General features: G+C 40.0%; 1 long non-coding RNA gene across 1 annotated transcript in view; it reads right to left on the bottom strand.

Annotated features, from left to right (window-relative positions):
- Positions 1–22,593: 22,593 nt before the first annotated feature.
- The window catches only part of LOC139110345 (uncharacterized), a 35,770-nt gene continuing 31,656 nt past the window's right edge, over positions 22,594–26,707 (bottom strand). The window contains exon 3 of the long non-coding RNA XR_011546984.1: positions 22,594–25,594. This is a non-coding gene — a long non-coding RNA (uncharacterized lncRNA). The remainder of the gene's footprint in view (positions 25,595–26,707) is intronic.

Here is a 26,707-nt window from a genome sequence, read left to right as displayed (position 1 = left end):
GAAAGCTGGTATTCCGGATTCCTTATGCGCTGCGAGGACTGCGATGTCGCTGTGCATAGAAAAAGCTCAGAAATCCGCGGAGAATGAATATTCTTCAGGCAATGGACATTTTTCTGGGCTTTCTCACAAACTTCCACAAGCAATTTATTCCGAATATTTGAATTTGTTACTTATTGGCGCAGTATATTTGTAATGTAACTCACGATTGATCAATTTTCCTGCCAGTAATTTAACACGGTTGAAATTTCATCGACAGCATTTGGGACGACAAGCGATTGCAACAATATATATTTAATTTAATTTAATTTCTCTTATAACGCTGACATTTAATTATTTATGAACGATTTTAATATAAATCCTTTCTTCTAATTTAAATCAAAAAATGCTCAACGCGCGAAAGCTAAAAGTTTTATGAGAAGATTAACTTGACGAAACCAAGCAAGATGCTTCTGACCAAATAGCACGCATAAATTATGTACGACTAAAATGCACTTTGGTTGGAACATGCGGCTCGCAAAAATCACCAAGATACATGCGATCGTGATCATGAAAACGGCACGTGTACCTCATGCAGACGCGAGTTTTCATTATTCACCATGATACATAGGGATATCATGCTTCGCCTACTTTGCAACTTTTTTTTTTATCTTATTCACAGCTCTTGTTCCTACGCTTTGATAAAAAAGCTTCTCTTTTTTTTTTCTTCGCTTTATTAACCACAGTCGCATTGCAAATTATAGTAATAGTTTTATTACTTTGATAATATTTTCTATTTGTACTTAAATAGGAAAGTAATGGAAGCTACGCGTAAAAAAAAAAAAAAAAAAAACGATGCAGTATATTTAAAAACCAATATGACCCAAGTCATCTGTTAAAATAATGATTGTAAAAGAGAATACTGATGAACAGTCGTTGATTCTTTGTCATCTACTTGACCTCATTTTCTGCGAAGCGTTCTTTATAGCGATTCTCGATGTGGCACTAGCAACAGGAAGAACGTTTTATGGGAAAACGTTTTACGAGCAGTTCGTCAAAAGTGTAAAGGAGAAGAATGTTCGGGAGAGAAGCCAAAGATGAAAGAAGAGGTTTGCGAAGACGGCTCGGAATGAAAACCATTCGATTCCCCGATTCTTTATGAGTTTCTTTTAATTCTTGTGACTTCCTTTTGCAATATTTTTGCTCTCGGACTCTTTCAGTCGAGATACAAAATCCAATCGAGATGTATCGGGATTTGTTGATAAAATAGTACATTTTCGTCTACACATTTAACGGAAACCCGCTATTGTCGTTTCTTTTCAAAGGCATCTTTCAATACGAAAACAAAAAAAATTTAGAGCGACAAGTTATATATATATTTTTTTTTTGCAATTTCTGATACCATTGTTCTTTTTAGTAATAAAAATTCGGAAACCGAGTTGGAAGTGTACTTGCGGTCGAAATCAAAATTTATTAGCGTAAGCAACACTGTCATGTAATAGAATCCCATGCACTTACGTATGTAGCACATACTCTTAACATATACTTTACACTTTGCGTACATTATATTTCGTTGTATTATGTAGGGCGTACTGACTCGATAGAGACATTTATGTAAATTTATAGTCCTCATATCGCGCGCATAAATACATGATGAACGGATTATTATGATATACGCGTTGTATAAATAATATTGTATTAATTAATTTGACATTTAATCATTATTATTTAGTAGAGAAACAATATTATCTGTTATATGGTTTTAAAAAAAAAAGAAAGAAAATTTTTTATCCGTGAAATGCGAATAAAATTCGAAAAATTATATATAAGTATGCAAGGTAAAATATTTATAATATATTTATTGGAGCAATTGCCGCTGCATTGTATGCAAAAGCATTATTCTCGGCGAAATGCAGATATTATGTCACAATGTCATTGCTCTGCGGACCCGTATAATATACCTTACCACAAATCTTGCTTGTCACCTATGTAGTCCGTCCGTATTCCGCCATACGGTACAGGTGCATAATGCTTGCAAATGATTCTTGCAAACGATCGTGTCACACGTCATGCCAGATCCATTTCATTGCATGTGTTCCTTCTTAAGGCATTACAAATGGAAATAATATTGCTCGCGAGCCACGAAATGTCTGCAGTATGAATTACAAATCACTAAAATAACGCAATGAAAAAAGTGCAATGTATTATATAAAATAATATTTAAAAAAGTGAACTGAAATAAATGAAATCTAAAAAGCTCGACTGCTTTATTAAGAAAAAAAATTCTAATTGCACTTTGTTTAAATCGTATATTGCTAATTATTAATCAAAATTATCTCGATTTTTTTTTTTTTTATAAACATTTTTGCATTATCCAAGTGAAAATTTATCTAACTATTATGATAGCTGGATAGTTTTGCTAGTCAGCCACGAGATGAACTATAAATTGGCTAATTAATCTAGCAAGTCACCAAACAATTAGATTCGATTTTCCCTCGGGTAGTTTGCCTTTTCCTGAAGGGTCTCGCGGGCTGTTTTATCAATTTTTAAATTACCGCGAATTCTCGTTACCAAAATGTGGAAGTAAATCCACATCAAAGAGCAAACGAACGCTCATTCGATTTCGCGTTTACGCATTTAATTGAGGCAATCAGTTCGGCGTTGCATTCCGCGTGGGCTCAAGTGCCGCGTCGACGCGGATATCGAAGGTCGATCAAACGATTATGTCACGCCTCGATGGATATTCGTTCGCCGCCGTGCACTCTTAATTTTTATGACTGGCTTTTTTTTTCTCACGCCGCTTCTCGAGGTAACCAGACACCGTCATAAAGGGACTGCTGCGCCGTTTGCCAACACCCTAACCCCGACACACTTGTCGCTACCCCTTTGACAGCCGGCGATAACCCTCGTCCCGTTTCAGTGTCGCGATTCCAAAGGCATGCGAGAGTATTCCGCAGTATCGTGCTACGTCGGGCGTTCGACCGTGCGAACAATCGACGTTTGCGACGGTGGTCGTATTACCGCAATCCACCAGTCAAAGGACAAACGTTCATTTCGAGAATTGGCAAGGAAGCGTGCACGAGGTAGACGCATTTTGTCTCACGTCTTGCCGTGATCCGCGCGAATGATCGCCGGTTATCAGGAATCACGCGGCAAACAAGGAGACTTTGAAATCGCGACAGAAGCGAGAACCAGAACTTCCGGGAAACGGCAAGAAAGGATCCAGCATGGAATAAAATGAGAACCTTATTGAGCGAAATCGAAGTGAATCTGTAAAGAGAGACTCGCGAATAAATATCCGCGAAAGAAAAAAAAAAAAAGATGTTTATTATGAGAGAAATATCCGATCAACGCGCAATAACGCTAAGAAATTAACTTTTAATCAACTCGTCCGGAGTTAATTGTAAACTGTTATCGTGTCAGGAAAGAAAAATACATTCCCTTTTAAAAGCTCTTGGTAATTTGCAATTCCAGGAATGTCACGGAGTAAAGGCGCACGTAGAATTCGAAGCAGCGAAAGAAAGGTTCGGGTGGTGTAACGCGTCTGGCGATAGTTCCGCGCCAGGGAGGCCCAGACGCGGAGACAACAGACACAGAGAAGTACCATCACGCACTTTCGCGTACACATAATTCACTTTCGCGAGTTAGCCGTCGGTGTAAGCACGGGAGGATATTAACATATGGATGGGGTTGCGCAGTGTGAAGCGCTTATCACACAATGGAGCCAGCCATTGTCATGCAGATTCCCCTCGGCTAATATAAAATGATCATCAGGCACATCGGGGGAATCCCCTAATGCTCTAACACCCTGGTCCAGTGGCTGAGCTGTTGCGTTCGCAAGTGCAGCCATGCGAGTGGCATATCGCACGTGCGTTACGTTTCTGCTCGATGTGACGCCCTGGTGCGCGTAAATAATTATAAGATTAGCCGATAAATTAAAATTACGGCAATAAACAAATTATAAAGCCAGTAGTTAAGTAATCGCTGGTGGAAATTACCGAAGAAAGAGGATTTTCTCGTCGGGAAGCGCGGCAAATATTCTTCTTTGTTATTAACGTGCCAATATTCCCGGTACACGAGTCGGTATCAAAAGGCAGACCAGTTTATTAATTACGCAAAGCAGCCGGGGAAAATAATCTCTGAAAGAGCGATCGCGTATGCGTATACACAACAGTCGTTATCAAACTTTTTGCTTCGTTTAAAGAAAGTTTCCAATTTATTATCGGGGCAATAGTCTGAATCATTGAATAGCTTTTATGAAACTTCACTTTATTGCTGTCGTAATTGGATTTATAAGTCAGTAATTCTAAGTATTAAAAGCTAATAAAAGCAGTTACAAAGTAAAGTTTCGAGTGGTACGTAACGCAAATATGAAAGTTAAAATTCTTAACGGATATTCGATAAGCTGCCTACGATCTAGATAGCTTTGCTCGACTGTTCGAACAGCAATATGAAGCAATAAATATATTTCGTTACCGCGTTATAATAAAATTAAATGCGATAAAGAACGAAACTACGCCTTCCAGTTATATTACCTTTTATACGCAAGTTTTATTCTCGGCATTCGTGTCGTCGTAATAGCCTCTGGAAAATCCGAAATATGTCAGCCGCGTCACTTTGCAACGTATTACATGGCGCTCGAATTCGATTTATCTCAACCCGGGCAATCGTTTCCTCCTGACGGAGAGACGTTAATTTAATCGGCATTCTGAAACGAGTAGTTGCATGACGGGTTTGGGGAAGGGAGGCGAAAAAGGAGAGACGGAGCAAGTGCGAGAGACACTCGAATCTGCAAAGGAAATTAACAATGTTTTCCTCTCACTCGCTTCTTCGAGGATCACTTGTCATCAAGTGAGGCATCTCGCGTAGTGAAGTATTCCACTTTAACTTTGCATCTCGTCTTCATTATTTCACTCTAATCTAAAAAAGACGGGCCCTAAGTGCGCAAAGAAAAGTAAAAACGAAAAAGAAAAACACCGATCGCATTTCGTGCACGCTGCAAAATTTCGGTCTCTGACTATCGACGGCTATTCAGAATAACCTATATTATTATACAGTGCCGTTGACGTAGCTTTATTAAATTCATCGAGCGTTTCTTCGGGAGGCGGAGTTCTTATTAAGTCACCGTTTATTAGGGTTTCATTATAAGAATTAAAAATACCTTTTAAAAAGAATCTTTTTATATCGACGATAATTTGAAAGGAAACGTTATTAATTTTCAATTTTCTTATAAACGAGCTTTCAATATTTTAATTAAAGATTTCCAGCTTTTTAAACATATAAATTTTCACTTCATATTTCTGCGCGCATATAAATGTACATAACAGTTGAGAATTTATCGCCGAAATAACTAGAATATATATTTTAAAATCCCATTATTCGTAACATCTCTCGCTTTATTTAATTGTAATTGTCGCTTTAAAATGGGTCGATCCATATTTTTTTTTTTTTTTCCCCCTCGTATAATTAGTTCCATACGAAGAAATGATGGAGTTCGCTAAATCCAACGGCCGCAGTGCCATCCGGTTTCGTTAAGCGCGTCGACGGTCGGATAACGGCAAAAATATGCGGCAACGTATGCGCGCTGTGACAACACAGGACATTATACTTTTATGGCAGGTCGTGATTATGTATCAACCGGACAGATTTATACGTTATGTATGGCATTATCGATTTTCTCACGCCGCGGAATGTTCCGCGCTGAGCCCTGTGGGAAATATGCAGCACCAAAGTTAAATAGCGTACGCAGCAATAGACGTTAATCCAGACTAGCATATACACATATACCCCAGACATACAAATACCACCCACAATAGATTATATCTAATAAAATGCATATTTAAAAATTACTTAAAAATTTTTGCTCTAAAATTAAAATTATAATAAAACCGATATATTTTCACCGTTGCCTTTCTTTATCTTTTTTTTTTTAATATTAAATTAATAATATATACAATACGCGTCATTTTTCTTTTTTTTTCGAAATATTATTTAAAAATTTATGTATGAAAATATGCTCACGTTCCTAACGACATTTGTAGAATGGATTTTGTTGCAAATCCTCGTCACAGATGCGTATGATAAATGGCACATACGCACATGGAATCGAAACGACTACCGCAGGCGCTTGTTAAGATTGCGCATAAATTCAGTAACCGATAATGCGTCAATATGGAATTATTTCACGCGGCTGATTATGCGCCGCTGTAAAAAAGATAAATTATCCGAACGTTTGAATCGGAAATACGATAAGGAACGTTTCGTCGCAATGCAGTCGTCGACAATGTTTAGATAAGTATGAACTCTGGCGTGAAAACCATATAATAACAATTTCAAAATAATAGTAAAATTCTGATCGATGCTAGCGTACGTCTATCTATATATTTCTAATCATAATAGGTAGTACACTTGACGCCGTATATAGATAAGCTATGTGGGATATCCGATACGAAACGGGCAGCGGCTAATAAATCATTTCGCCTGCAGTTATCGCTGCTGCATTCTCTCATCTCCCCCGAGGGGGAAGAATGGACCTTGTTCGATTCTCGTCGAGAAATAATGCTAAAAGTTCATTCATTACCATCAACCAGATAAGAATAACGAATAGACTTCTGATAGTATACCCCGGAGGAGACTCAAGTAATCGAGCAATCGGGATTTATTTTTATACGTATATATATATATGTATACGTATACATACGAAATAAATTCTCGGATATATTATACACGTGTAATTATATATTATTGCAATTAGGTCGATAAGGTACCGTTGCATTTAGATCCCGGGCTCGGCCCCCGCGGTGAATCCAACGTATTAACAAGTGTTACGATGCCGATTATCATCAAATAATACTGATCAATCTCGTTTAAACTAATTGTGGGTTAAAGTTTTAAGAGGCTAATTAATATTGTTTACGTATACAATGCTTGCGCGATTCGCGAATAATGCATACTTTATAATACATATTTCTCCGTCTCGTCCAATTATAACATATTGTGTAAATACATTGAGCATTTGTTAATAAACATCACAAAATCCGCGATACGCGCTGAAATTTAATTGCATAAGTACCGATTGCGATGAGAGTATATGCAATATGAAAAAATAAAAAAAAAAAGGGACAATTAATGATGCCCCGTTGCCGCTTGACATTATTATTACTACGTTAAAGTATTGTAATTTGTTACACATTTACGTAACGAAAAAGTTGTTTTCAATGTTCAACTACAATTTTTTAATTCGTGTAATAAAATTGTTAATTGCAATAAAATTATTTTTATATCGTATAATATTGCGATATTAATATTTTTTTTTTTTTTAGTATATCGAAAATAAAAATTAGCAATTGATGCTACCGGTGATGGATGCTATTCCTGATCCATTCTGAAATGATTTACTATCAGTTCCGGTTATCGCAACCATAAATCACATCGTGGAGAACGTGCTCGACAAAAATGCGCGGAAGCAGCTGTTTGATCTTAATCGACGCTTCAAGGAATCGTTACTGGCCGAGAAGAAAAACAATACAAACTGTTCGCGTATCGCAATCGCAAACGCGGTTTTATCACGCCACATAAACGCGCAATTCCGCGGGTAGTTTTACTTACACCCGCACAAAGCCGCTCATTTCAACGAATCTCACCGCGGAAATAATCTCAGAGCCATCATCAACGGCGCTTCCTCTTTCAGCGCGAGTCCGCCGCGAGTAGCCGCGAATAGCGAGTGTTTACTCGCCGCAACGGGTCGGCAGGGAAATCTTTCAAGTATTCGAGAGGACGAAAGAGGATGAGAGTGAGCTCTAAAAGCGCGAACGGAAGCCGAAAGAAAGGCACGAAGCCACGTCTTGGAGCAACGAGAGAAAGAAGAAGAGAGGAAAGGAGAGAGGACGAGAGCGTGCAGATGAGAAATGTGGAGAAACAGATAAGAGAAACCCTTCGTTTTGCGTGGGCGCGCGCGCGTTCGTATCCAGAGGAACATCCCAGTTCCGGAGTTCAGGAATTGCCTGAGGCTCGAACCGCCGCCGTCGCCGTCGCCTGTCGCCGTCGCGCTCGCTCGTTCCAGCAATAAGCGCGAAACTAGAGGAAAAAGGAAGTATCAAACTGCGAGTAACTCAGACGGGGAAGGGGATAAGAGAACGTGCATACTATACGGAGCTGGCAGTTGCCGCTACGTGAATGCATCCCGTCTATTCTTCCGATGATGAGGGGAAACGCGGAGGTATACATATATACATATATACTGATACATGTTTCAAAGAGAGAAACGTCGCCTATACCCAAGGAAAGTACGGCGCGGTCGTTCGGGAATTTCTAACAACGCCGAGTTTGGATGGGAAACGAACGAGGAAGAAGTTCTTACTCGCAAAGTTCCTATATTACCGCAACGTCCCACCGTAATACCAGGACGTTTGGCCTCTTAACCGGGCGTTTAGTCTCGCATGCTACCTATCGCGATCGGCTGTTAAAAAAAAAAAAAATTGAAATAATGCGCATTCTGAGTTGAATCGAGTAACAATCGAATTAATAAAAAAATTAACAACTATATTTCTTTTCGGTGTAATTTATAAAAATGATTTGTTACGACAAATAAAGAGTAGCCCCAGTAAATATTCATTCAGCTATTTTATCTTCAAAAAAATTAGGTTGTCATTTAAAGAAAAGGAAACAAAATCTGTCTAGTATCGGTCGTATAATTTTTGTCCAGCGTGTACCGTGTATCTAAATAGATGTCTAGACGTTTTTTCGCCGCGTACTTGTTTAATGTTTGGTTCTGACCTTACGCAAAGCTCGCTCGACTGCCGAATTCGTCTGGCAAACCGGTTCCTGCCGCGTCCTCCACCTTGCGAGCTTGGAATGCGAGGACCTGCCGGCCGATGAAAACAAACGCACGTACTAACACTATCGCGGCGGTCGACTGCCGAATTCGCCGAGCAAAACATTCTCGCTGTCCGCCGCCCGCGCGTCCTCCACCATGCGGACTTAGAAAACGCGAGAACTGCCGGCCGATGTAAACACACGCACGTACTAACACTACCGCGACGGTCAGCTGCCGAATCTGCCGAGGAAACAGATAGCGTAGCTTAAAAGAAAGCAGGTACCTACTTAGTAACAACAGTAAAAGTAATGTACTCGCGATCGGCTGTTAAAGCGAATATATCGCCGCGTCAAATCGGCAATTAATTTTTAACGAGCTGTTTCGCGCGCGAGGCCGCCGGAAAAGCGATCTTCTCGTATCGGAGAAATAATTGCGCGAACTTTACCGGAATAACTCAACCGACTCTGATTTTCAAAAGTTAACGGAGACAGGAATATATTTAATCCGCAATTGATCTCGGCGCCTGCGTGCGGGCGCGCGCGACGCGCAAATTATCGTAATTACCCAATTAAGAACGGCGCAACTTCCTTTCTACTTCTGGGCGATAATCCTCGGTCGACCGGAGCGGGGATTCTGTATTCTTGAAGCTTCGCCATCGATTTCCCTCTTTCGCTTTTGCGAAATCCATCGGACGCGTCGGGTGCTTCGCAGTCTTTTTCCCCTCCCCTTTCCCTTCTTCATCTGATTCTGACAACTCCTTTTACTCTCCCATTTCTTCTGGCTGATGGCTCCTACGCCCAGGTGGACATGATTTTCCAGCTCCCCCTCGGCTATACTCAGCTCTAACGGCATGCCGATTCCGTTGATAAAAAATTCCCTCTTTTCGTGTCTACCTTTCATCTCTGCTCTCGGGGAATCTCTCGGATTACCGCGTACAGTGCATCTGCCTCCCAGCGTCGTGGAAATATACTTTAATTTACTGGCTGTCAAAGCGTGCCAGCTCCTACGGTGCTCTCTTATCAGCAAGCCCACCCCCGTGTCGGCTACCCTCTTAGCCGATGCTTCGCCGCCGTCGCACAGTCTGCGCGACGAATTTTCTGCATTTTCCTTCGAAAGAACCGCTCTTTCTCTATTTCTCCTCTTGCATAGAGATCCTTCCACGAGGCTCCCTCGCTCTATCGCGCTTCCGCGTTCTCCCGCCGGCAGAGAGCCGCCCCGTCTAACCCGACCCGCCACCACGGTAATCTATTTACGTCAAGGATATTAAGCCGGCTATATCGTCGGAGACTAGCCCCGATCCTCCTCGGGTTTAACGACGCCACTAGATTTAATTCTTAAGTGTAACGATTGGTCGATGCATTACGAACCACGATAAAATTGCAACGGACCGCGGGATGGCTCTTGATCTACTTTTAAATGCGGCGTTTCGTAAATTGAATTTGTACGGCGAATTTATGAAACTTTTAACGTCACGGAGTAGCCTATAAAATTAGACCTCCTACGAACGGGAAACTTTATGCACGCTTCTTCTTCCTTTTCGACGTATAAATGCTAATATCTCGCCATATATTAAAATTTTTTTTTTATATTTTCCTGAAGAAAATCAAGATAAAATTACATACTACTCGAAATCTGTAGCCCTTTTTCCTTCATATTCCTTAGAAAGTAGTAAAGTTGCACGGAGAGAGCTCCATATTTAATATCTCATTTTTAACATTATAACTGAATCTCTTTTACAGTCCATGTCTCTCCATGGTTACGTAACGCTGGTTACGTAAGTGCTGGCGCACGCAAGATGGAACTACACGGGACATTATTATTACCGCGTCTACTCGCAAAAAGCTCGCGGGCGCGTAAGACGCTAATTCAAAAAGCGTGTTTCTTATTTCTCCCGGTGGCCGCGGTGGTAACGGCGAAACGTAACGACCCCCGCGCGCCCATACTTGAAGATACAGCGGATGAGAAGACGACATAAAGGTATGCGACTATAAAGGGTCTCGGGAAACGAGCTTGTGTCCGGAGTAAAAGGAGTCTGAAGGCTCGCTACTGATTTTACAAAGGGACGCAAAGCGTCTCCTGAGTCTCCGGAAGGACAGCGATCAGTATTCAGGTGGAGACTGCAGGGTCATGTGACGAGCTGGACATACACAAGATTTGCCGGAGATTCTTCACGGTACAGGATATGCCTTGCCTGGCAAACTGACCCTACGTGCTCTGGCTCCTTTATACGTCATTCCCATTTCCGATTCGCTCCTTCATGGGAATTTCGATCGTCTCTGGCGTACGCGCGGCGCGCAATTTATTCCGACCGAATTCGCGAGACCAATTTCAAGATCCTTAGAGATCTTTAGATCCCGGAGCACTTTATCGATTCGAATAATTGGCTCGCCAAACTCGCAATTACGCAGTAAATTGACCTGAGCGAAAGACATGTACTTGTACGTTCGCTTTAATTTTCTGAATGCTTTAATAATATTTAAATATATATCCGCGGTATTATAATTTCTTTTTTTTTTCTTTTTTTTTCGTTACGCCGGCGATAAAGTAACAATGAAAATGTAGGTACGTTTTATCGTACTTGGTATCTTAAAACATATATCTTTTTAAATATCCGTATCTATTTCTACCTTCATTCAAATTCAATGATTTTAATGCGCTATTATATTTCTGTTAAGAAGATTGTCCGATTCTTAATAATCCATTTGCCTCCTCTTTGAAGAGCAAACAAGTGATTGATCAGCCGAGCCAGCTACCACGGTTTATTCGTTGTAATATTACATCGATACACCGATATCAATCGTAAGGTGCGGCCACGAGACGGGCGAGCGGACGTTGCATAAAACGAATAATAATGTGATCGACGATGTTATTCGACATCGAGATCGTTTCTTTAGATTAGTTCTAACGGATTCCGACTTCAAGATGGCATCAATCCGCATTGGTATTAGCTTCGATGCCTCGATGAATCATACTCATCCCTTTCCGTGAACCTGCATTCTCGAGTGTGACTAAACCGCCCATGGAGATTAAGAGACGTTATTGTCAGCACGGGAACCGATGTAACTTTTCATGCCAGATCGGTATCGCGACAGTGCTCGGAGCGAGAGCTAAAGAAAATGAGAGGGAAAGAGACCGACTGATTCGGAGTGACAGTCGAGGGGTGGCCGGACTAAAGGGATACAACCGCGAAGAGCCCTTTTTCGTGGGCACTCAAGCTTCCTCTCTGTTCCATTATGCCGCGCGCTTCCCTCTAGAAAAACCAAAGATGCGACAATTTGGCCCCGCGCGACTTCGGGGATGACTGATGCCCGGCTCTTTTCATATCTTTCAGGCAGCGACAGAGGAAAAAGTCGACATCTCCAGATCGTCCGTGAGCGAAAGGAGCAAGCGGAAGTGTCGGCTCTTATAAACCTTGCCAAGGTTGATCTACTGCGCGGTAAATGACATCGTAAAAAAAAAAATAGAATTACCGCTTTCTTCTAAATGATATGAAAAATGTTCTCTTGATTGTATACATAATGCATAAAAGTACAATATTTTACATCAATAAAAAGTGAAGCATACAAGATTTATTAAAATCACCGTAATATTTGTGAAACACACAGAATCGTTAAAAAATTTTTCAGCTAATTAAATACACGAAAAAAAAGGAAAAAAAAAGTAATCACATAAAATTGAACTTATTAAACGAGCGACTGCATTGTTCATTCAATAAGGGAGACATTCTATTCACTAAATAAATTCTACGCGAAACAAAAGTTAATTCGTGTAATTTTTTTTTTTTTCTTTTTTCTCATACGGCGCGAGCAAGCAGGATCAAAGGAAGAACGCAGCGAAAAATGATGACGCGATGGCGCTTTAATAGTACCGTCGTTCTGCATAATCTTGAATAAATTCACCGATGTTATTCGTTGAAGTATTCACGGTCTCAAGGCCGCGAATTTGTGGACTCGGTGCGGTAGGTTAACGCGCACGCGAGTGTAAAGTGGCTTTCGGAGTAAGCCACGGTGTTAACGATGCTCCTCTCCGGGAGGAGAACCGGTCGGTGAGTAGGATCGGCTTGCTTTAGTATTCCGAATGCTTCATATACATATACATACGGCAAGTCGCACCGAGTATCAGCGCGCAGTCCGCTCCGTAAGCAGCTTAGCCGGTCTTAAGCGGCTTCGTGGCCCTCCGGGCGAACCGAGAGATGCCGATTTTTGGTCTCTCGCGCCCACAAAATCTCCTCTTCTCTTTCCGACCCGTCCCGATTGCACAGGTGAGAAAATACCGTAACGTCATCCCGCCAGTCGCAATCCTCGAAAAGTCACCGCGCATTTCATCCCTAATATCAATATCTTTCACGTTCCGGCGTGTCCGGGTCACCGATAATTTTGCTACCCTAACGCTTCCGAGGGATAAGCATGCCCGAGATTTTCTATCCAGTTCCTGAGCCGCCGAGAATCGGATTTGGAGCGAAACATGACGTGAGATGTTTAATGACGCGTTGATGGGATGATAACGCCGTAGACAAGGTCCACGTGAGTGTTTAGGCATGCGCCGGTTTGTCGGAAATTTCGATCTCGTTTCTTGGATGAATCACAGCTCATCCCGCAGCGGCGCGCATTCCTGACCGACAGGCGTATCCAGCACGAATCCCCTCCCCCCCTCTACTTTTTTACTTTTATGCCTCTTTGTTAAGTTTAATAATCACCGGGACAGATCTGGACCTCGTGACGGAGTATCCCGTGGAGTGGGTCCCACGGAGGGCACGATTCCATCAGATCTTTATCCCAGCAGATTGCGTAGCTACAAAGGACCGAACTCTCGTTGTACGTCCTTTTGAGATTAATGCCGGGATTTCGACGATGAACGTGGTAATGAGGAAAATCGCAGTACTCGCCGGTACTAAATCAAGACGCCTTACGTTGTTTCCGCATCAAGCTTCGGGCTTAAACCGAGTATACGAGCCGTTTCGTCGTAACCTGAGGTGCGCGGCATCGCAAAGAGAGCGAGAAAGCGAGGAGGAGGCGGGTGGTGTAGGGGGGGAGGGGGAGGGGAAGAAACCACAAGGGCGTAAAATATTTTATAGACGGTAAAACATCGCGATGTGCTGCTGGTTGAACTGTAAGTCTTACGATCGACAGTTTAGCGATGGAACGTGTCGACTGAAGATCCATCGTTCTTACTTCCGTACAGTTGAGAAAATATACGAGTAATCGCCGGGACCATCCGTTAAATTTATAGATAGGGCTGTGTGGGCCGAATTTACTTTATGCCCTAAATGGGAAGGCTATGTTGAATTTACACCGCCCCGTTCCGAATGGGTGTCTGTTGTAAATTTATTGTCGGCGGGTTATTTTCTACAGTCCATTAGATACAAGACGGCCGTGAGTTATGTATGACGCATTTGGGAGATATTTTAAGTACTAATTTACGATAAAATTATGCCTCGAATGTAGCCGAAGAAAATGTGCCTCCTCGTGAACGGCTTTAATTAGATATCTCGATTACGATTAGAAGTCATTAAGCATACGGTTAAAAAATGCACTTAAAAAATTCATAATGGCCACAAATCTTGAGAAGGATACACTTTCAAATAAGATTTTTTTTTTTTTTTCTTTTTTTTTATCGATAGACGTACGAAGCATATTTTCGATTAATATTAAAACGTATTTAAGTTCTTCAAGTAACAAATGTAAAACGGTTTTTACTATGCTAATACGTCATAATTCATTCGTTAAATGCGAAGTAGAGATAGTTATCCGACTGAGCATTACACAAATTTCGTTGCGTAGCCTTCATTTCTCTCTCCGGGATACTCGCCTTACGTTCATGTTTATACCACGTACTTCCCTAGGTCCATGTATCCTTCTAGTTGCCTCTGAAGTTATATGTAGTGCCCGGGAAATGATGAAGTGTCGCACTACGAATACTACGAAAGTTGCATACAAAATGCATTATGCGATGCCGTGTGCCCGCGCGGCTTAGTAAATTCCAGCGCAACAGAATACATTCGGGAGTAAAAGAAGTACTGATTGCGTCGTAGCGTAGGCAAATACAATTATTCCAAACAAATGTGAATATGAAAAGTGCAACTTGTCATATAGAACAGATATTAATATTAATCAGAAATCACCTCGCTTCGATTTAACTCAATTTAATAATTAAAAAAAAAAAAAAGAGACTAAAGTATTTCTTACAGACATATGTATGTACAAATTAAATATTTTTATTCTTATTTTATCAAATTCAAAAAGTATTTACGAAATTTTGCATTTATCTGTAATTATTGAAAAATTAAATAAAAAAAAAAACATTTTTTAACACAAAAAATTGATAATATGACAAGTTCGCGATAAATTATAACATGCTACTCGCGAGTTATGCCGAGTTATGCATCGTCAAAGCCTAACAGAAGGCAGATAATTCCCGCGAACGATCCCGTGCGAGCTAAAAGTGGCCGATACGTCCCCAACCGTGACGCTCCGGGACACGCTGCAGGACGTCCGAGATAGTTTTATAGAACAAGTTCTATTCACCGCGAGAGTCTCTCCGCAGGGTAACTGCAGCGGTAAGGACGACGGCGGCGGCAGAGGTCCTTGCCAGCCTCCGCAGGGAATGACACATTTCCTGACTATCCGTTCGTTCCACCTGGCGGTGATGCGTTTATAGGTGCATCATACGTACGTGCATACGTACACGTGTCCTCTATTGTGCATTGGGATATCTACAGGCGAACTCGTGACCGGCATTTGCAAGGCGATTACGCAAAGCGTCGCGTAACTGTTAACAGCAGTATCCACTCTGCCAATTAGTATTACATAAAGCAGCCGGACCCCTCCTGCATATCGGGGATTACCGATGAACTTTGTCGATACACAGTCGATGGGGAGGGTATAACTTTGCTAATTAAAATTGGAATTTGCGTACACGTGTGCGGTGACTAAACGTCACGACATTACTCGGGGTGACGCGTTTAATTATGTTACACCGATATAAATTGTCGGCCCCGTTAACTTTTGCTGCAGCTGTTACATTTTGTAAACCTATTTATGCAATAATTGCGCTAGGTGTTATTTTATTGATAACTCATCTATTAATTTCGACGTTAATATGTAATTTAGCATAAAATCGTTAGCAAATATTCCGGAATATATTCCGGTGAAATGTGCCTTCATATGTGAATAAGTAAACGCGGTATTGCGAGACATCGGTAAATCGATTAGGTGAACTGACGGAAGCCAATTGGCCAAAGGGCCAAATCGTGACCGACTGATAAAGCGTCCGGTAGTTTACGGAACTGCTGATTAAACGTTTGTTCATTAAAACACTGGGGCATACGTCCCGCCGCGGCGCCCCAGATAGCAATAAATACTCCTTCTCGTGACTGCTTACTTATCTCGCCCAGCGTTATCTTTAAATCAGATTCGGCGGTGGTCGGGCGGAGGAAACCCGTCCCGAACCACAACTGCTCCGCGTTCTCGTTTCTTTCCTGTTCTTTTCGGTGCGCCACAACTGTATAATTGCCACACTCGTCGGGTACCGTCGACATCATTTAACTCGACATTTATTTATCTCCCTCCTTCTCGTCCACTTTCTTTCTCTCGCGTTGCATCGTGCCTAGAATTTTAGATAGGATTGCTCCAATTACCGCGAGGATGCCTGATGGGAGAATGCCGCGAAAAGACGGGTAGGAACGTAGATGAGGATCAGGGCTATCAACTCTTTGTTAATTAAAACGCCGGGGAAACGTTACGTCGAGAGGAAAGTAACGTACGTCAAATATTTCACGTGAACAGCTCCGAGTACGAAAGTGTTCATTGTCGAGTTACTTCTTACACGGTCTTCTCTTTCCCGTCGTTTTCCCAGCGTGTTGTTGAGCAGCCGTTCGACGAACGCGCGCGTTTCTTTTCGCTCAGATATCCGCTCGCGTTGCAGATTATCGTTGCCCGAGACAAGAAAGAGTCCGAGGAACTTCTCGGTTAATTAAGACCTCGTAAAAAGCCACGTCTATGAATTTGAGATAACAGTAAACACTCTTTCTTCGGTGGATGCGCGCCGCTGTCTTATCTTGTCGGATTTAGGGGAGCTCGGTCGAGCAATTTGGAGCAGGAAGCCGGCCGCGTGTTTCGCATTCTTTCGGTAGTAGCATCGGTATATTGTATAATTACAACTTCTGCGGTTACGAGCAGCGGGCCAGCCTGATATTTTTCTTATCTCCTTATATAAGTATATATATATATGTGAGGGTATATTTCGATATATACATGTATATGTAGGGCTGCGCTTCCCCGGGGTTGCCCACTTATAGGAAACATAATAGCGCTCTATTCTGGGACCGGGTTTTCTTATCTGATGTACCCTGACCGCCTACCCCTGGGACAGACACTTATATGGTACACGTAGTAGAGCGCCGGTGGAGTATCGACCGGGCATTTTCCTTATTGGTTCGCTTTCCCGGCTTTCGCCACTGCCTCGCTCAAGCAGCCGGAGAAAAATCCAAAAAGGATTCGATGGGAATCGGCTCCGTATTGAGGACCCTGACCTGCGCTAAGAAAACAATTCCGATCGTCTCTCCGAATACATTCGGAGACTCCCTTTGCTCACACGACGGCACACCGGCGAGAAATGATACGGCGCCGTTACTTCGCCGCAGTTCCGAAATGTACGGATCCGGAGATATCGATTCGAATAAGTACGAAGTCGGAGATGCTTTTTCTCTCGCGATCGAGCTAACAGCGTGACGAATTTTCGACCAATAACGATAATACTTGACGGCATATAGATTTTTTTCCCCCCTCGTGATACCAATAAACGCAAAGGAAAGCAAATATTTATACGATTCTTACGCGAAATGCAAGCGCGTGATCTTTCAAAGTGGCAACCTTTATTTCCGCGCTTTGAGTCTAATGGCGCGCAACTTTCGATTCAAACGGGTAAGCGATAAAATTTGCTTATGTTTGTGGAGAGAAATGAGCGCCGATGCAGGGACCGAAAAGACGGAAACGTTGGTAGAATATTAACAAGTTAATCAAATAGTTAGAAAATAGAGAGGCAGAAAGAATAGATCGTGCGCGAGTGCCTTTGATAATCGTGTAAAATATTATAAAAGCGATTACTACCTCATCTATTTTGCAAACGAAAACGGCAAAGCGCAAGAACGCACCGTAACGATCCACGCTTACAACGACCCAATAGATTTGCTCTGAAATTCTCCGGCGTGCGAAAAGCATTCTTCTTCCTCCACTATTCGTTCGAATCGGTATCGGGCAAGCGTGAAATTAGAATAATTAACAGTGCCTCTCGATCAGTTCCGCATCAACGTAATTAGCAAATGTCGACGAAAGAGAAGAAAATACTGACTATTCGTTCGTCATTTTCTCCTGCGTATTCAATTCGCGAACAACGAGGGACTTAAAAACGCCATATTTAATTAATTAGCAAATTGTACCCCGGCGAATATATTTGCTATGAAAGTTTTTATACATTTAATTCTGTGATATTATACCTTTTATATGTATATCACGCGAATGAAACTAATTAATGTGTTGTTATTAAGTAAACAGATATAAAATTATATCAAACATCTCTATCAAAGAATTTATATTTTACGCTTTTTGCTTCGACGTCAGAGTTTTAAGCTTTAAAATAAAAAAAATTTTTTTTTGTGCGTAATTATTGGCGGCACAATTAGCAAAAGTATAAATGCAGATTACTTTTTTTTTTTACTTTTCTTTCAAATTCATAGAGTGGTCGCGTAAAATGACAATTTACATTTAAGTCCATTAATGGTCAATAATTATAAGTTGTGTCGTACATTTACACGTTAAAAACATTTGCGAGGACTGACTGCAATAAATGCAGTGCATTACTTTTCGGGTGGAAATCCACTTTGCGAACTTGCCAGGCATTGTGCCATCCACAGTCCCCTTTCGTCCACCAGAAATACAAGTCGGTTCTATGCCATGCAATTAGAGAGCATTATTAAAACGAAAAATTTATTTTCCGCCGGCCGAAATGTCTGGGAAAAGTCGTCCCAGTAAATTGTTTCGCATTCTTGGCCTCAGCCTCGGCGTGTTAATCGAATTGCCCAAGTTCCGGCAAGAAATTCAGTCGTAACGCGATAATGAATTAGGCTGCTAACTCTGTCGCGATTGTTTCGCATTATTCGCGAGCTTATCGGCAAATGCGCCGTATTTTCGAATGGCAAAGCACGTATGCAATATATAAGAACACGAATTGCAATCGCACGTACAACCATTTGTTATTGCAGCATTGTTCGTTGGCGGAGAAATTGTTGCGGCTTTTAGTTCGTCGATATATGACGAGAGAGAGGCACGGTTATTGCAAATATTATATTTACGGGCGGAACACAAAGTTGCACTTTTCGGGGAAAGGACTATTGTCACGTTCGACACAACTGTTACAACTAACAATAAGAACAATAAAAAAAAAAAAAAGCTGCACTATCATTAATTACGTTTACAAAAGCAATTGAAAATAAAATTAATCCACGTTTAAAAAACGTTGTCAAAGGATATAAATTTGAAAATATTAAAGTTCTAAATTTATATACGAACAGTTGCTTTGAACCTTAAATTCATTTTAAATAAAATACCTCTATTCTTTTTCTTTCTTTTGCAGAATGTTAAATGATTAATATTTTCTTCGAAAAGTTATCGTTATGTTGACTAACTGTACGATTGCATATTTTTATTAGAATTTCAATTATAGATATAGAATATCGATTTATGGATTCGACACAGAAACCTGGAAACTCGGTAGTAACAATAAGTCATTGTTTCTAAACGGCTATAGATACGTAACTTCTTAACTCCTAAATTTCATCCATGCGGAATGATCACGATTATCACATTACGTAACTACTAAACTTCATGCTGATTTCATATAGGAATGTACAATCCTAGTTACGCTATTATATATAATATGTAAATTTCTCTCTTTGAATAATAAAAATATTCGAGATTAAATCGTCGCACACGTTATTTGATTTTATTTAATTTTAACGATATCAAATATTAAAGTACAGACGATAAATCTGTCTCGCGCAGCAAATGTAACAATAGGGACAAAGATTAAAGCGAGATCTCTCTTATTCTTTTAATACAAACAGCATTGTTCTTTTAGAAAAAGCTTTGATCGAAAAATTCTACGAGGGTTTTGTTTTTTTTTGTTTTTCTTTTTTTTTTTTTACTATTTCTTTGACGTTCACTTCTGAAAGCGTCATATCATTTGCTGAAGAACTTCCGCGTCAAAGCCAAACAGCCATCGCATCGCTATCGGCGTCCTTATAACGCGCAAAGTTAGGGAGTGGACTTGCACGCCGGCATTCCCTATCTCTGCCAAATGAACGAATTTGCCGGAGTTAGTCGCGATAATAAACTTTTTTGTCCCTCGGGGGTCGACACCAAAAGTAATGCGGGGAACAAACATATCGGTGGAAAACTCGTAGTGCAGATTCAAGCTGCCGATTTGGCGCGGAGGATAATGGGGAGAGAGAGACAATAGTCGTTCACTCCAAATGAAATTTGACATACAATTTTAGTTATTCTGCGCTTAATGTGCTGCTTTAATTATTATAATTAATTGGATCATTCTAGCTGGATTTTAGCTTCATTAGAGAGAGAGAGAAAAAATTATTTTTAAAAAGTAATTGCATTTTATCATAATGAATTTAAATCTAAATAAAATATAACATTAAATTGTTTTCTAGATAAAATGATGTGTCTTTTATGTATTACTGTTGGAAATATCAAATATCGATCATTTAAATTAAAAGCATATAAACAAATAAGAAATTAAATTCTGCATTTTAAAACTTGATATAAAAATCAGAGAAGTTATTTTAAAAAATTACTCTCAAGTTAATCCTTACCCTAAACTTCATACTTTGAGGATAGAAGTTAAGTGAAGCAGAAGGTAAACTTCTTCAAAGCAACTCTTGCTTCAGTTTTTTGCTTGGCGACTGAATATAGGGAGTAAGGAATTATTAAAGGAAATCGATTTATCTACCTGAACATATATCTCGGACTTTTTTCTTCTTTAAATATAGATTGCATGATGATTTCCTAGTCAGCTGTATAAATGTTCAAGTTTATATAACGACCGTAAAAAAAATTTATCTTAAATCTTAACGTAAAAAAAAAAAGAAAAAAAAAAGAAAAAGAGAAAGAAAGAAAGAAAGAAAGGAAAAAAAAAAATAGAAATCGATCTAGTGAACAACTGTTCCTACAAATACACGTTCGGGTCGATCTTGCACAGATGCATTTGGGAAACCGCGCATAGCGCTGAACAGGGCTGTTAAAACATCGTCGGGGGACAGATCCGGTGGTGATACGGGCGGATTCGACCGTTGTCGATCAGCAGGAACAACGAGGCAAAACGGGAATGACATGTAGCCGGCGCACGGTCCAAGTCTGGGACGGATTTCATATTGAATGTTCATCGCCACGGGCACGTGAGGTAGGCAGGCAGGGTGAAACGACAGACGAGATAAGTTAACCGGGCGGTCGCGAAACGCGCTCTTTTGTGTTTGTTCCTAAGGTCGGCTGACTCTATTGCCAGAAGGACAACGGGACGATCTGGCAAACGGTTTCTAGTCTCTTTGTCGGACGCCCCGTGCCGCGAACCGTGGTCCCCAGCCCTTTTACCGTGCCCTTTGTCGGCGGTATAACGTTTAATTACTACGCGCGCCTCGGGAGGCAGGAAACGTAAAGGGGTAGATCAGCGGCAGCGGCGGCGGCGTTATAAAAATGGGTAGCGTTTGCTGAATTAGCAACTTGCCTGTAAAACATCAAAAGTCCCGTGTTTCCGTCCACTCTTTATCTCCTCTCTCTTTCTCTCCTCATACCCGTACCGTCGTCTCTCTATTACATTTTAGTTTTTTATAATGTAGATACGAGATAACGCGGGAGACAAAGAGCGTATGAACGAGTTAGCATGCAGATCGTTGTAACGAGGAAAAGTGTACGCCGTAAAAGGTTTCTCAGTGTCAAAGACGGAGATGATTACATGATACACGTGACAAAGCGATGGTCTCATGTCAGATAATAGCAGTACGGGGTCGAATTAAGTAGCCTCGCGTTCTTCTCATATCGTCTGATAAAACGAACCTCCCACTAAGCGAATTTGCATAAACTGCCTATAAATATTTTAGTATACATATACAGCCGAAATGCCCATTAATCATCTTCAATAAATCTTTTACCACGCGAGTTAATTCAGCATTTCCAATTGTCGCGTGGCATATTATAGGAGCAGCATCGTTAATTAACGTGGGATGCGCTCGATTGATAGAATAATGAATGATAATGTTATAATATGTAGAATTTGTCGACGATAATAGTAGTACAATTTTGAGTTGATGATTGAAATCATTATATCACTCATTAGCACAGCTTTTCAATAATTAATAACATAATATAGTAAAGAACTATTAAATCGGATGTGTGCACGCGTATATACGACTCTACTACACGAATCAAGCTTGGATACACACACATTGGTACTTTAAAAAAATAAAAAAAATATATTTTAAATAATTACCTACATAATTATTAAAATTAAATATAAATCTATAAAAAAAAAAAATAAATAAAAATAAAATAAAATAAAAAAATAATATTCACGTTGCAATATGTGATAAAACGATAAGCAAATGTATTCAGAACTTTTCTCTTTCCATTAAGAGAGATAGATCAACGATATTCTCGACTGTAATATACGCGTGATAATCTCATTAAACGATGGCTTAAGAGTTGCTGCAAGTTTAGTTCACGATGATGATCCAATTATAAGTTATTACACCTTATGGCGCATATATATATATACTATATATGTACATGTACTTTTAGTATTTAATGAAACTGGATTCTTTTATGACTGCGAAAAAGTGATCAGCGTTGCCGTCAATACAGACAATTAAAAACAAATTGTCTACTTATTATAATAATAATTATTTAAAAAATTTATTGTAAAAAAAGGACTTTAATTTTTTTTTTGCAAATGCTGAATAATATACTTGTTAACGTTTTACTTCATAAGTTATCATCGAGATATCGATGTGCGATTTTTATTCCCTACATCTGAAGAAAGCAGGTCAGTTTAAATTACGGAAATTGCGAGTGCATAGTATTTTAGGAACGAGTAATGTCACGACTGCATCCGGTCGGTGTATTGTCAGTAAGCAGTCCGGAACCGACGGCAACATAAACATTGGTAAGTCCGCCGGCGCCAAAGCGTAACTGGTCAATGCCAAATTAGCTCTCGTACTAAACACCGAGTTTGCGCAGCCTAACGTTAAGGTGCACGAGCACACTAAACGGAGCGCAATCACAGACCGAAGTTTACTTTGTTCCCTGTGCGCCAGACAGGTTAATGGCTACCGAATTAGATACTGTCATGTAAAGTTCTGAGCAGGAACGTCTACCTAGATATCGATTCACTGCTGTTTAATTATGATGTTCGAGTTTGCGATAGAAAGCTTAAAAGGGACAGATAATTAGATCTACGTTAAAGAAAAGTATAAAGGAACGATCTTGCCGTCAACTATATCAAACATCGTTCTACCGTGTCTTACTAATTTATTTTCAAAACTCATATGTCGTTAGATTATGCTGCAATATTGTATATATTAATTTTTCTTCTAGTAATTTAAATTTAAATACGATTGCTACGATCACTTTCGAATTGAATAAGCAGGAGAAGACGAGATATTCGTAATATTCGTAAAGATGTTCGCATTTTTCATTATCTTACGAGCAAAGAAATGTTTTCTTTCATCTCGGTCCTTGACACACATGTCTTTGTGTTTTCTTATTTGCGTAACATGGTTTGATTTTTCAGCACAATATTTTCACAAGATCTCTCGCGGTATATACGTCGCGGCGCGCAACGTATATACATTTCCTTTCTCGTGCAAAAAGTTAACACGTTAAGTCTACCGCGAAAGCCCAAGGGAAAGAAGTAATGCTAATTAGATTGTGCGGGTATCATCAATTCATCGTTAGAGACGGAAATTTCCCGCCGAAGTAATTACTCGCTGCCGAGGAATTATGTGCCGTTGTTCCGACCTAGTGGAAGTTGACTCGCGGAAGTTCGTAATGTGCAGGATGTCGTAGTCTCGGTGTCCTCTATCGTTCCCTACAGGTAGATATCTAGGCCATTGAAAGGATGAATGCGTATCCTCGAACAAGCTCTTAGACGTGCGATTTAATACAACACGTGCATATATATGTACATATGCGCTTGTAAAACACATATGCGCAATTAAAATTTATCTGTGTAAATTATTAATAAATTTGCTGAGCGTAAATTTCAACTATCTTTCGTAAATATATATGTATTATTTATATTGCTCGTGTATACAAAAAGCCACAAAATACCGCCTGTATATTACGTGCAGCGCAAGTACGATTCGCGAAATTATTTTGCTCTAATTAAACGTCGCGATGCAATTCTCGCAGCTTGCGCGCCGAGAAATTCGTTGGTTAAGTTCAGCCGTGCAAGCATTTCCGGCGGAGTTATCTCTCGGAAATATAATATTTCATTACACACAGTCGGCCGTTCTTTGCCTTCGATCATAGCGGCCGCAAGATAATTTCGCTGTCTTCGCGCGCGCGCGCGCACGCCCCGCACCTTTCCACCGTGTTGAATCGAGTTTGATATTTCGAAATAAATTAACCGTCCAGCGAATGAGTCTGAGAAGCACGAAAAAAGAAAAACTTTCTCCCCTTTAACTTTCCTTCTCTCTATCCTTCTTTTTCTTTGACGCTTTCATTAATGTAAAATAGTTAGTCGCGTAATATTTTTCCATAATTATTCTAATTGGAGTTTTAAATCAAAACGTGGATTAAATCCGCGGCAGATGTAGACGGTACGCTTATGGATTCGGTCGGTGTGAAATTTTAATATACATATATCCATAAACCCGAGTGGGAAATTCATCTAGCCAATTCTAATTTTGGCAGTTAATGGCTAGATCGCGCAGATTAAATACATTCTTTAGCTAGTAATCAGCTTAGTGCTAGCCATTGTTGTAAAGAAATATTTGTTATTTAATGACTGTCTAGTTATTAGTTATTAGGGTGTAATTTATGCTATGTGAAATGTTAAACGACCGGCAGTAGAGCTATAACTTATTATATTGAAAACAGTTACAAATATTAAAATATACTCCCGTTAAAAGATACATATTTTTTAATGAAGCTTTAATAACGCCGAGTTAAATACGTTTTAATAAACAGAAATTAAAATATGCATAATTATAATTTATTATTTTTAATTTTGCATTATGTACGTATTATACTTTTATTATGCATTTTTTTAACTTGTTAATGTAATTATTGCCCTTTTCTATCATTTAATATTTTTAATTTAATTTGTACTTTTATAAATATTAAAAAATATTTATATATATGAAATAAAATTAACAGTAATTGCTTCGACATCAATTATTATTTCCTCTTAATTAGCGTAAAATAATTATATCACCGCAACTGCAGACACCTTGTCATTTTCTACCGGGGCTTTACCGTATATACCATGTAAACGCAAGATGGAAGGATGGAAGCTTTCCGCTCGCTGGTTCGTAAAGTGTAAAACGTGATACGACCAAGATGCTATGGTTACATAAAAACTATATAATATTCTCGGTTAATTTTTAAAGTACCACTTACCTCAAAGATGAGCAGAAGGCTGCTGAAAGTTTCGTTGCCTCGCGCAGCACATCCCCTTTTTTTCTTTAATAATGTTATGAAAAACCTCGCCCCGGCGGCTCTCAGGTCAGCAACGAACCACCTGAAAATTAGAACTCTTCTTTTAACGGTCCACATATATAATGATTCACTTATTTAACTATTATAACATTCAACCAGTCTAAATGATCTCGCGAAACTCGGGCAACCCGACGTGACATTTTACAGAAGCGCAGTTTCATTAACGGAGATTGCGAGAAGCTATTACGCGCGGGGATCGACGTTGGTGATCCTCTTATGTGCGACATAACTTTTACGTATCATTTGCTGCATCAGGCGGTAGTGTATTAGAAATTACGACGAGCCTGACACTTCAGACGGTGCGCGCTTTCTGACTGAGGGGAAATGAAATATTCGTCGTCTGTTTCGTGTCCTTTGTATTTGCGAGCCATCTCGTCGTCGAGCGTCTTATTGGCACTCGCGTTAGGCGAGTTACGGAAAAACGATACGCGAAATCCGTCGAACGGATGCCACCGGCGCGAGATCAAATACACGTGCCGAGGAGAGTCTCGCATTGGCGCAGCCGAGATTTCGCGTCTAACGCAAATAAGGGGTGTGTGCGTGTGTCTGTGTGTGTGTACGGATGTATACACGATATATTCCCAGGTAAGAAGAAAATGTCGCACGAGCTCTTAGCTACCGAGAGAGCCTGTCGCTATGCAGTTTGCAGGCTCTCCCGCGAATCCAGCGGATCAGCTTGCAGGCTACAAGACACCTCTGTGCAAAGATGCAGAAATGATTCTGGAAATGCCTGCGCTATATCTCGTGCGGAAAAAAAGGAGACTACACGCATATCCCAGTAATTCGATCATTTAATTTTCTACATGCGACATTCATAATATATATTAAGAAAAAAAAAGAAAACTGTTTTAAAAATAAATCGTTCAACAATTATTTTGAAATAAAAAGAAATTTTTACCATTGATTTTACCTGTTTATAATTCAAAATAATAAAAATGCTATCATTTACGTTGCAAATTTCATATATAATACTTATTCATTTCCAATTATAATATTCACAATTTAATTAAAAACACATATTTAATAATTTCGAGGGAACAAAAGTTTAAATGTGCAGCAAGAGCGAAAAATCGATAACTTACAGATGATAAATAATTTGTAGCTATTCTCGAAATTATGTATTTCGGTTATTTAA

Source organism: Cardiocondyla obscurior, linkage group LG20, assembly GCF_019399895.1.
Source record: "Cardiocondyla obscurior isolate alpha-2009 linkage group LG20, Cobs3.1, whole genome shotgun sequence".
NCBI lineage: Eukaryota > Metazoa > Arthropoda > Insecta > Hymenoptera > Formicidae > Cardiocondyla > Cardiocondyla obscurior.
This window is presented reverse-complemented; position numbering and strand designations above follow the sequence as displayed.